Source organism: Eubalaena glacialis, chromosome 13, assembly GCF_028564815.1.
Source record: "Eubalaena glacialis isolate mEubGla1 chromosome 13, mEubGla1.1.hap2.+ XY, whole genome shotgun sequence".
In the NCBI taxonomy this organism is placed as follows: Eukaryota; Metazoa; Chordata; class Mammalia; order Artiodactyla; family Balaenidae; genus Eubalaena; species Eubalaena glacialis.
In genome coordinates, this window is record NC_083728.1 from 21,914,494 (window position 1) to 21,927,416 (window position 12,923).

Here is a 12,923-nt window from a genome sequence, read left to right on the forward strand (position 1 = left end):
GGCTCAAAGTGTTTTTGTGTCTATAATCAATTCACTTAAATAGGCTTTAAAGCAACCTACAGAAGGAATAACACTATGATAAGCTGAAAATAGATAAAGAAATCAAGGCTGATGGAAAATAAGGGTAGAAGAGTGAGGTGAGGTTGGAAGAAAAGTTCACATGTAGGTTATTAGAGGTAGATGCTGAGCTTCCCTGCAGCCAAAGCAAAGTGGCAAACAAGACTTATGGCATAGAAAAAAAATACCAATTGCTCATAAGAAGCAAAGCATTCCCTGGCTGCAGCCTTGAGGGACTTTTTCCCCCTGGCACTCACAAGGGGAAACAATTGGTGTAGGGGGTGATCTCTTCCATTACTTCACTACTAGGCTGAAGACTTTCCCCATATGCTTCTGCGGGCGGACTGTAGGCATATGCTCAATGAAACTTAGCAGGAAAGGGAACTGCAGGAGGGCCAATTACTCCCTTTTATTCAGGCTACCTGTATAACTTGCTTGCCTGGAAGTGAGGGGAGATTTTAAAAAATGTAAGAAAAAAAATCTCTAAGGACTTCCCACATATATGCTGAAGTTTCCCCCAAGGATGCTTGGGGGAAAGTGTAGAGGTCCTTTCCCTTAAAGAAGGAGGAAATAGAACAGAAATGAGAAGTGTGGGAACATTTGGACACATGTAGCCTCCCGCTTCTCAGAGTATTTCCAGAGGCTCTGACACTCAGAATCCTGGGCAGTGATTTCTCATCCAGCTTTTATAAGGAATTTTCCCAAACCCACGAACTTGGAAATGTTTCCACTGTCTCCATCCAACTTTCCTTCACAGAGTATCTGAAATTTAAGTACTGGGTTGGCCAAAAAGTTCATTACGGAAAAACCCAAATGAACGTTTTTCTTCTATTGGCCACCCCAATAGAAGACTGTGGGAAGAGAACTCAAGAAAAGATTAAGCAAGTGTTTGTTGAGAAGACTCCAGGCCAGGTACTGGCCTGGTGAGGGGGAGATAGAGCTGGGAATGAGATGAGTCCTGCTGTGTGGTCCAGTGGGAAAGGCAGACAAGCAGTACAGAGAACAGACATATGTGTTTCCTCATGTGAATAGCTACGGGTCCTACCAGAAGGATGGGGACAGGCCCGGTGAGGAAGGAGGGCTGTGGGTGGAGGGAGGAAGCATGTTGCAGGTAGAGGGGATAATATTTACTGTCTTTCAGGGGAATCTATCTCCTGAGCAATTACTCACACATATATCTTATTTATGGCTTACCGAGAGCTTCTCTGTATCCATGATTGTGTTCAATTCTCATGACCATCTGATGAGGTCACAGCCTCTTCATTTCACAGATGAATCCACTGAGACTTAGAAAATATGTGTCTGCTTGAGATCACACAACTAGTAAATGGCAGAGCAGAGGTTTGAAATCAAATTCCCTGATCCCCAAAACAACATTTTGTCCACTCTATTCTTGCTATCCAAATCTGACCTGCCATCTTGATGATATCTAAGTTGGCTCTAGACCTGGGGTTGGCAAACTATGACTTGTGGGCCAAAGCTGGCCCACCATCTCTTTCTTTTATAAATTTATTTTTTTTATTTATTTATTTTTGGCTACGTTGGGTCTTCATTGCTGCACGTGGGCTTTTCTCTGGTTGCGGCGAGTGGGGGCTACTCTTCGTTGTGGTGTGCAGGCTTCTCATTGTGGTGGCTTCTCTTGTTGGGAGCTCAGGCTCTAGGCATGCGGGCTTCAGTAGTTGTGGCACACGGGCTTAGTTGTTCCGTGGCACGTGGGATCTTCCCGGACCAGGGCTCAAACCCATGTCCCCTGCATTGGCAGGCGGATTCTTAACCACTGCATCACCAGGGAAGCCCAGCCTGCCTGTAAAACTTTTGATCTCTCCATCAAGTCTGAATGAAAAGAGCCTTGCTGGGTAGAGTATTTTTGGTTGTAGGCTTTCCCCTTTCATCACTTTGAATATATCATGCCATTCCCTTCTGGTCTGCAGAGTTTCTGCTGAAAAGTCAGCTGGCATTCTTATTGGAGTTCCCCTGTATGTAACTAGTTGTTTTTCTCTTGCTGCTTTAAATATTCTCCCTTTAATTTTTTCCATTTTAATTACAATGTGTCTTGGTGTGGTCCTCTTAGTGTTGATCCTGTTTGGGACTCTCTGCGCTTCCTGGACAGATGGCTGAGGGGTCCAAGGTGTCTCTTCTGTGGACTTTGGCTTGCAGGGGGAAAGGTGCATTAGAGGGAACACTGAGGACAGGAGGGAAATCATTTACTCTGCTTCCCATTTAGCAATCTGAAAGAAGCCACTTCTTTTTTTTTTTTTTAATTTTTTATTTATGGCTGTGTTGGGTCTTCGTTTCTGTGCGAGGGCTTTCTCTAGTTGCGGCAAGCGGGGGCCACTCTTCATCGCGGTGCGCGGGCCTCTCACTATCGCGGCCTCTCTTGTTGCAGAGCACAGGCTCCAGACTCGCAGGCTCAGTAATTGTGGCTCACGGGCCTAGTTGCTCCGTGGCATGTGGGATCTTCCCAGACCAGGGCTCGAACCCGTGTCCCCTGCATTGGCAGGCAGATTCTCAACCATTGCGCCACCAGGGAAGCCCCAAGAAGCCACTTCTTGAACTATCCCCTGTCCTACCCTGTAGTATATCCAGGACAACTGGACAGCCTGGTGGGATCAGACAGAGGGAGCTATCTTCATTATCTTGGGCTGTCAAAACAAAATACCATAGACTGGGTGGCTTAAATAAAATAATTTATTTTCTCACAGTTCTGGAGGCCAGGAAGTCTAAGATTATGGTGCCAGTCAATTTGGTTTCCGGTGGGGTCTCTCTTCCTGACTTGCAGATGGCCACCTTCTCACCATGTCCTCACATAGCAGAGACAGAGAGAGACAGAGTGGCCTCCCTGGTGTCTCTTTTTGTTGTTGTTATTGTATTCATTTACCTGTTTTATATTTTAGGTTTCACGTATAAGTGATAACATACAGTATTTGACTTTCTCTGTCTAACTTATTTCACTTAGCATAATACCCTCCAGGTCCATCCATGATGTTGCAAATGGCAAAAGTTCATTCTTTTTTATGGCTTAGTAATATTCCATTGTATATATGCCTGGTGTCTCTTATAAGGACACTCATTTTACCAGATTAGGGCTTCATTCTTATGACTTCATTTAACCTTAATTAGTTCCTTACTCCAAATACCAGCACACTGGTGGTTAGGCTTCAACATATGAATTTTGGGGTTACATAACTCTGTCCATAGCAGGAGGCTTTAAAATTTAGTTTCCCTGAGCTGCCTGGGATCCTGAGTGGTCTAAGTAGACCTACAGATGGCTGTGGAGCTGGCTGGAGAGCTTACTAGAAGGGACCACGGTACCAGAGTGAGGTACCAGATCTGCCCTCTGCCTAAAATTCAGCATGTGCCATGGTGAGTTGCAAATGTTTATTAAAAGAATCAGTTGACTGTGCCTTCTTTTTGTGGGTGTCACATGAGTGTCCCAAGTTCTCCAGCCTTCAGGAGTCACCCTTTCCTTGAACATCCACTGAATATCAGCTCCCAGATCTGCAGGAAATCCATTCAAGAGCCCAGTACATGCTGATGTGTTTCCATAGATCCATCCTGTAGCTGTTGCATTTTTCTCTGAATGGCTCCATTGTGGCAGGCCTCTTTGTGGTCACCTACAGCCGTTTCTTCACCTCTTCTCCCAGTTGCTGTTCTTTACCCGAGCTATTTTGCTCTGAACATCTTCTGAGCAGCCATGGCTGGCTCCAGGACAGCACAGACTCCAAACTCTGGTCTGATCTTGTTTCTGCCTCAGAAGCATGTGGTGCTGTGGTCTCAGATGCCATCAAGGCGTCTTCTAGCTCATCCAGGCAGGCCTGCTCTCAAACGTTCAGCTGGGAGAATGTGACAATTTTCTGGAGTTTGATAATCTTCCATCTTTCTTGATGATCCATGGATGGTCTCACAACCCAGCTGAGTACTTACATTCAATCCCAGGAGATTCTGAGAAGGTGTTGGTTTGTAGAGGAGAAAGGATGGGAGATGATGGGGAGGAAGAGAAGATGTGGGGAAGCCAGAGAAGACAGAAAGAGGAAAACATATTACAACTTAACCCAATTTAACTCAAACTTGAATGTGCATCCAAATCACCTAGAAGGCTTGTTAAAGCACAGAGTGCTGGATCCCACCTCAGAGTTTCTGATTCAGTAAGTTTGGGGTGGGGACCAAGACTTCTCATTTCTAACAAATTCCCAGGTGATACTGATGCTGCCAGTCAGGGGACCACACTTTGAAGACCACTGACTTCATCCCAAAACCATATGGAAGGCAGTGCACCCCCTTCAGACACAGCGTTTTGCTTCTCACAATGGGTAGGCAGATCTGTTCCTTATTAAATATCCTTGTGGCCAACAGCCAAGTCCATCTGCTTGTTCACATAGTAGCAAGATGTCCAACAAATCCCTAAAGAAACTAATGAGCAACTTGGATCCAACTCTTTATTGTCTGCCAGAGGAAAGGCATCCATGCTTGGTAATGAGCCTTTGGTCTCTCTGCCAGGCTCTGTGGCCAGAATTAAGCACTTTGTCATCTGGCCGGTAAAGGACTTTCTTGATAGTATTGAACCAGAAAGCCTAACCAAGTCACGTACTTACATCCCATTATATTGGGGGGACAGTGGATGGTTTCTACTCTCAGAAACCTGTTTGTTTCCATCTTGGTGGTGTGCAGGACAGGAGAGGGTGTGTGTCCCACATCATGCAAAGTCCTGGGACGTGATGGCCGCTACTCCCGTTCACACATTCCACCAGCATTTTGTAGCCTCCTGCATAGTCTGACTCTGAACTAAGTCAGAACAGGGCACAATGACAAAATACACCCAGGATCTGCTTCAAGGCTAGGCCTGTGACACAGCTCCATGCTGGGTGTATAGTGAACCCTCACGAAATGTCAGCCTTGATTATTATGAGTTTGATTAAGAGAAAAGTGTTCCCATCACGATCTGGTATAGAACTCTCTTGCTTGATGCAATTCACAATCTCCTTCTGGGAGGAAATTAGCATTCTTGATAAATGCTTAAGCAATTTTCTGATAAACTCTAACAAGATTAAAACCTCCTTGGAGAAATCAGCTACCCAAACACTTAGCTGATTATCAGACATTCTTTATCTTGTATTCAGTTTAATAATGCTTATCCAACCATTCTCTTTTCCTGGGAAATGTCCTTAACACAAGGGGACTCTGACTTGGCTTTGTGGCATGATCAAAATAAAACTTTGACACATGCTTATAACTAATTTATCTGAAAAAATTTAAAACAGTCATTATGGAGGTAGGACACAGGAATAGTAATTAACATTTTTAAGTACTTGCTGCTTGCCAGATATTATAGGAAATGTCTTGTATAGCTCATCATTCTTTCTCTTTATAATGAGTTGGGTTATTGTAGCTCTGTTTTACTTATAAGATGCTCAGAGAGGTGAAGTGACTTGCCCAAGATCACACAGCCAGTAAATGGCAGAGCCAGGTTTCGAATCCAGGTCTGTCTGAGTGCAGAGCTGGAGCCAGCAATAGCTTCTGTCTTCTGCCTCTGTCAAAGGATTATAGCGGGAGATGGAGAATAGGATATTCTCTGAGAGAAGGACAAGTATAGGGCTGTGGGACTGCAGAGTGGGGACAGGTCCCTCCTAGGTACAGGGCTTGGGAAGGAACTATGGGGGAAGAGGTTTCTCAGGCCAGAAGAGGATGTAGGGGAGGGACATCTAAGACAGCAAAAAAAGCAGTCAGGAGCAATGGTCTGGACAGAGGCAGACCATGTTTGGAGGATATGGTAGAGTTCAATCTGGCAACTGCAGGAGTGGTCCCCAGTCCTTTCAATAATGAGAACCATGTCTTCTAGTGTTGTGGATCCTACGTGCTGCTAGTTGGATTCTTATGACTTGGATTGAGAGAGCCCATCCCAGTTCTATCACCTACTGGCTGTGTGATCTTGGGCAGATTACTTCACCTCTCTGAGGTGAAGCTTTCTTCATGTGAAAATTGGAGGGTAATAGTAGCATTTCTCTTATAGGATTGCTGTGAGCATTTAATGAGATAAACCATGAAAAGCACATGTCCAGCACCTACTAAGGGCTCTGTAAAAAGGTGAGGTTTTAATGTGTAACTGATTTATGGTGGCATTATGTTACTATTTTCTCAGTAGGGCTGTGAAAAAATTTTTCTTATTTTAGTATAATTTCAGACTGCTAAAAAGGTTGCAAAAAGAGTGCAAAGAATTCCTGAACACACTTCATCAAGATTATACATATATATACCTAAATTTCCCTCCTAAACTGTTTGCAAGTCAGATGCAAACCTGTTGGCCTTTTACCCCTAAACACTTAAGTGTGTATTCCCTAAAAGCAAGGACATTCTCTTATATAGTCATAGTACAATGATTAAAATCATGAAATTGACACTTATACAATACTATTTTCAGCAGACTATATTCAGATTTTGTCAACTGTCCCATAACATCCTACATAACGAATGAAAATCTTGGATCATATATTACATTCAGTTTTCCTTTCTCTTTAGTCTCCTTGTAACAGTCTCCTGGTAACAGTTTCCCAGTCTTCTTGTCTCTCATGACCTTGACATTTTTGAAGAGTATAGGCCAGTCACTCTCTTTAGGTTTGTCTGATGTTTCCTCATAATTAGATTCAGGTTAGGTGTTTTGGGCAAGAGTGCATTTCAGTGCATCACATCATTGTGAATATTTTTGTTCATGCCTTAAAATAAGGTCCCCTCATGGGAAGAGGTGGGGGGCACTGGACCACCTGCACAAGAATCCACTGAAAGACTCGATAAGCATGCAGACACCCCAGTACCCCTGAGAGTGTGGGCCAGGAATCTACGTGATTAACCAGCAACAGTGTGACCAGTTGTCTACTTGTCTACGTTCCTTCCAAGACATGGCCAGTAGATGGCGGTGCAGTCTGCACTTTCAATGCAGCTTCTGCATTTCTGGAAAGATCTCCCTGTGAAACTTCCTGTGAATTCAAGTTAACATCCACCAGGAGAGCTTGGCTGTTTAAGCTGCTCTCCCCTGCTGTTCCTTCAGAGTGACTTCTCTTGATGCCCCAGGACCTCAAAGTGGTCAGAACTCACTTGGAGGTTCCTAAACTCCTCGAGGTGAGAGACCCCTCTTTCTGAAGAGCTAGCCAGCAACTGTAAAATAATAATACCCCAGCTAGCATTTACTGAGAACTTACTGTGTGACTAGCAAGACTCTCGCTTTCTCATTTAACGCTCGCAGCTACCCCTGGGAAGGAGATTGTTAACCTTCCCACAGTCACACAGCAAGTTCCCATCACTACCTCCTGTTTCCTTCTTGGCTGGAACTTGTGCTTGAGTCAGAGGAGCAGACGGGGAGCAATAATATCTGCGTCCCAGGCCCAGGCTCTGAGAGCTTGGGGAGCGTCCTGAGAAAGGAGAGGATGCCCTTCCCTGCCTTGGGAGCCAGGGTGACTGGGCTGGGAGCTGCAAGGGACAGACACAGGGTCAGTCCCCCTGTTAAGGGGGCTTCAATTGTTTAGGGAAGCAGACACGACATGGGTCACAGCACATGGAGGGCCAGTGGGCAGGCTGTCTAGACTCTGAGAGGCTGGAGGGACTGGGGGGCTTTCAAAGACTGGGGGTGAAACCGCACAACTCAAATTGGGATTTGAACCCATGGGCTGGAACTCGAACCTGGTCAAAACCCAGATGGGGACTTGAATCCACTGTCTTTTAATTAAAATCACACATCTGGTCTCAGGACCTACTAAAGTTCAGGGTCTTTATGTCTCAGCAATTCAGTGAGAGACAACGCAATAGGTAAAAAGTGGATTTACTTAGAGGGATACACATTCCATAGACGGAGCATGGTGTGTCTCAAAAGGCGAGAGTGGCCCTGGGAGAAACACCCTCCACAGACAGAGTGCGGGCCATCTCAGAAGGCGAGAGGCCCCGAAATATGGGGTGGTTAGTTTTTATGGGCTGGGTAATTTCATAGGCTAATGAGTGGGAGGATTATTCCAACTATCTTGGAGAAGGGGTGGAGATGTCCAGGAATTGGGCCACCGCCCACTTTTTGGCCTTTTATGGTTAGCCTCAGAACTGTCATGGCCCTGGTGTCATTTAGCATATGCTAATGTATTACAATGAGCATAAAATGAAGCTCAAGGTCTACTGGAAGTCAAATTTTCTGCCATCTTGGACGTAGTTGGTTCTAACCAGTTTATGTCATATCCAAAGGCTATGTCATTCTTTTAAAGGTTGTGCCCTGCCCCCTTCCCACCTGTTTCAGGGGGACACTGTGGGACATTCAGTCTGTGTAATGCTCATAATAGAGCAAATCATACTTGTTGAATTTGTTTCTGCTTATTTAATCCTTTTCTAAGAGGACTGAGGGGATTTTCAAGGGAAGGTATCCATGGTATCGGGGAGGATGGTGTAAAATGAGCCTGGAGACGTGGACAGGTAAGAATGTTTACCTGGAGACGTGGGCAGGTGGGGATTTTCACCAATGGGTGTGGTCAAGGGAATTGTCCTAGAAAGCAGAGAAGTTTGACTGGAGATCTGGAAGGCATCCTTATCAATATGTACTTCTGTTGAGGTCAACGCTGCACATTGTTTATGCAAGACCTCAACTCCCCTTCTTCGTTGTTAGCAGAACCCTGGATTAGTTGAAGTGGCCACCTGCCCAGCTAAAGAGCTACATTTCCCAGCACTGGCAGCTAGTCCTGGCCAATGAGATGTGAGCCAACAAAGCTGGGCTGGTGTATTAGTCTGGATTCAATCAGGAGAGAAAAACCACATGGTAATTTGAATAGGGAAAGTGTAATATAAAGAATTATTGACTATAACAGAGGACTGAAGTAATGAGGGGTTGCCTAGTAAGAGGTAAAGAGAACTCTGAAGAAGACAGGTGAAGTAGCAGATATAAGGAGCAGTGATGACTCTCAGGGCTGAGATAGAGCTTCCCCTCCCCTATGCCCTCCCCCCAGGGCTGAGGTCCAGACTTTGTTGGATTGGGCACAGCTGTGGTTCACTGAACAGCAGAGAAGTTACTGAGGTCTGCCCTGGTGGAACCTGCCAGAAAACTGCCCTCTATCATACCAGGGAAAGCTATCCTGATACCACTGAGGTATCTCAATGGAAGCACTTGAATACAAAATTGCCAAAGGTGGGGATGCTGGGGGAAGCTACTGGCCTTTCAGTGCTTCTGGCTGCTGTAGACTGTAGGAACGGGTGCTGGAGCAGCTGCCTGTGCTGTAGGAGGCTGCTGAGTGACCCACCCGAACCAGGAAAGGGTGGGCTCCTGGAAAAGCCCTCTAAAAGGGATTAGATTTGGCTAGTTTGTCCCTTTTGCCCTTTGATCTTCCCTTTCTTCCTGCATCCTGGATCCAGAATGAAGAGGACTTGGCAGAGAGCTGCAACTGACATGTCACGTGAGTGAGAAATAAACCACTGTGGTGGTCAGCCGCTAAGACATTGGGGTTGTTTGTTCTGCAGCACAACCTGCTGAAACCTGACCAATACACATGAAGAATGTTTATATAATAATTGCCAGTTACAGTAAATAGAAATTTCCTGTTTTGTAAAATACTTTGAGGAGGTGAGAATTATGGTTAAAGAAAGAGCCAATAAGGTCTAAAGCAAAGGAAAAGAGTTGTAAAAATACTTCCTGGACATTAGAAACACTGATGCTTTCAAATTTATTACAGGAACAGGAGAAGAAAGAAAAAAGAACAAAATGGGAAGGAGAAAGAGAAAGGTAAAACAGTAAAGAAAAAACAAAGAAAATTTGAGAATACTGTGTTTATAGACAGCTCAACTGACTCCTTGGTATTGCTCAGGAAAATAAGAGGAATATTATTAAACCAGAGCAGCCTGGTTGCTGCTTATCTAGAAGCCACTTCGAATTGCCTGTGGGAGACACAGTAGGGAGCATCTCTCCGTCCTCAAGACATGTGATTGAAGCCATTGTGCTCTCTCTCAAAGGCACCTTAACACGCCTTGTCTGTCCTCATCAGCAAGCACATGGGCTTCCCACTGAACTCTAGTTTCAGAATGACCTTTGAGGTGTCCCCAAGGATCCATAAAGTTAATAGCTTTTATTTTGAGTCAGACACTTCAGCACACAGTCTCTCAATTTAGTGAGGATCCAGCTATTGGCTTTCATAGAAAGTGGCAAGAGACAGAAGCAATTGGCTTTGATGGGTATGAGGAGGAAAAGGTGGCAGAGTGAAAGCCCCGCTGACCCTCTCCAACACCTTTCAGGTGAACAACAGCAGCAGCAGAGACAAATTGACGGAGCAAGTAACAGAAGAACGTGTCATCTGAAATGAATGTGGCAGAGTTGAGCAAATTGGCAAGAGTACCCTTCCAGACGCACAGAGATATCTGTAACACATTTAAGGAAGACATGGAGAGTCCCTGCCTATCTCCCGGATATTAAGTAGGTACAGGTTTCCTAAAAGTAAGTAAGAGGGTCTGGAAGGGTCTGGCCAACATCTTTACTTGGAAAGATGAGAACTCAGAGCAAAAGAGGACTCAAGAGTGTTAGTGAAGGTCACACCTTGTGACTGTCTTCAAGCCCCGGGGTGATAGGAACCAGGGCTGTAAGGATGACCCTGTAACTTTACCACCCTTGTAATTCTCTGAGCTGGGCTCCTATATCAAACCAACAAGCTAAGGGCAAGGTGAGGAGAGAGAGGTGAGAATCACACTCTGATATCACCTTTGTACAATGCCAGCTGAACAGAGGTGAATCAGCTCAACCACACTGGCTAAAGGGCTTTACCAAGAGCCACAGGTCACAAAGGGATACAGAGGATCCGAATCAAACAATGAATCAGGTTGATATTAGTGATAATATGGCATCGTGCAAACAAATGAATATGTAAACAGCTAATATGTCTTCCATTGAAACACCCATGAGAATATTTACAGAACTTGACCATGGCTATAAAGAAAATACCAGTAATTTTCCCCCAAATAGAAATAGTAGAGACTTCTTTGACCACCAAGTAATAAAACCAGAAATTAAAACAAAAAGTAGAAATGAGGGGCTTCCCTGGTGGCGCAGTGGTTGAGAATCTGCGCGTCTGGAGCCTGTGCTCTGCAACAAGAGAGGCCGTGATAGTGAGAGGCCTGCACACCGCGATGAAGAGTGGCCCCCACTTGCCGCAACTAGAGAAAGCCCTCGCACAGAAACGAAGACCCAACACAGCCATAAATAAATAAATAAATAAATAAATAAATAAATAATTTAAAAAACAAAAACAAAAAAACTAGTATATACATTAAAAAAAAAAAAAGTAGAAATGAGACAAAAACCCAACCACATGGAAAAATTAAACCCCCTCCTTGGGACTTCCCTGGTGGTGCAGTGGTTAAGACTCTGCACTCCCAATGCAGGGGGTCTGGGTTCGATCCCTGGTCAGGGAAGTAGATCCCACATGCATGCGGCAGCTAAGGGTTTGCATGCCACAACGAAGGAGCCAGGGAGCTGCAACTAAGGGGCCCGCATGCCGCAACTAAGACCCAGTGCAACCAAATAAATAAATAAATAAAATATTTTTTAAAACCCTCCTCAAAATTTATTTACTTATTTTAAAATCGAAGTATAGTTGATTTACAGTGTTGTGTTAATTACTGCTATACAACAAAATGATTCAGTTATACACATGTATACATTCTTTTTTAAAATATTCTTTTCCATTATGGTTTATCATAGGATATTGACTATAGTTCTCTGTGCTATACAGTAGGACCTTGTTGTTTATCCATTCTCTATATAAAAGCTTACATCTGCTAACCCTAACCTCCCACTCCATCCGTCCCCCAACCCCCTCCCCTTGGCAACCACCAGTCTGTTCTCTATGTCCATGATTCTGTTTCTGTTTCATAGATAAGTTCATTTGTGTCATATTTTAGATTCCACATATAGGTGATATCATATAGTTTTTGTCTTTCTCTTTCTGACTTACTTCACTTAGTATGATAATCTCTAGTTGCATCTCCTCCTCAAAATTTAAAACTCCATTTGAGAACAAAAGGAAGTCAAAACTGTAAGTTCAAACAAGATTGGAAAACAAAGATGAAAACACTATGTGTCTAAAGCAATGAGATACAGCTAAAACCATTATGAGAGGGACTTCCCTTGTGGCCCAGTGCATAAGAATCTGCCTGCCAACGCAGGGGACACGGGTTCGAGCCCTGGTCTGGGAAGATCCCACATGCCGCGGAGCAGCTAGGCCCGTGAGCCACAACTACTGAGCCTGCGCTCTAGAGCCCTCGAGCCGCAGCTACTGAGGCCCGTGCGCCTAGAGCCGGTGCTCTGCAACAAGAGAAGCCACCGCAATGAGAAGCCCACGTACTGGAACAAAGAGTAGCCCCCGCTCGCTGCAACTAGAGAAAGCCCGCGCACAGCAATGGAGACACAACGCAGCCAAAAATAAATAAAATTTAAAAAAAAAAAATTATGAGAGGGAAATTTCTTCTTAAACACTTATATTTCTGAAAAAGAAAAAAGAAAGACAAATATAAATGAATCAAGCATTCAAAGCTGGAAGATACAAAATGAGCAACAAAATACATCTAAGGAAAGAAAGGCAGAATGAGGACAAGCAGAAATTAATGAATTAAAGTACGAAATAAAGGTAGAATTGGTAAATGGAAGAGCTGATTCATTGTGGAAAAAAACCCTACACAGTAAAATAGAGAAGCCACTAGCCAGCCTAATCAAGAGGAAAAAGACCACATACAGAGAACACATAATTAGGATGAGAAATGAAAGACAAGCATGATAAAGAACATTTTAATATGTATTTTTTAATTACATAAATAATGCATGGATACATAGGCATTAGAAATAAAGTCAAAGAAGAAGAAAAAAATAG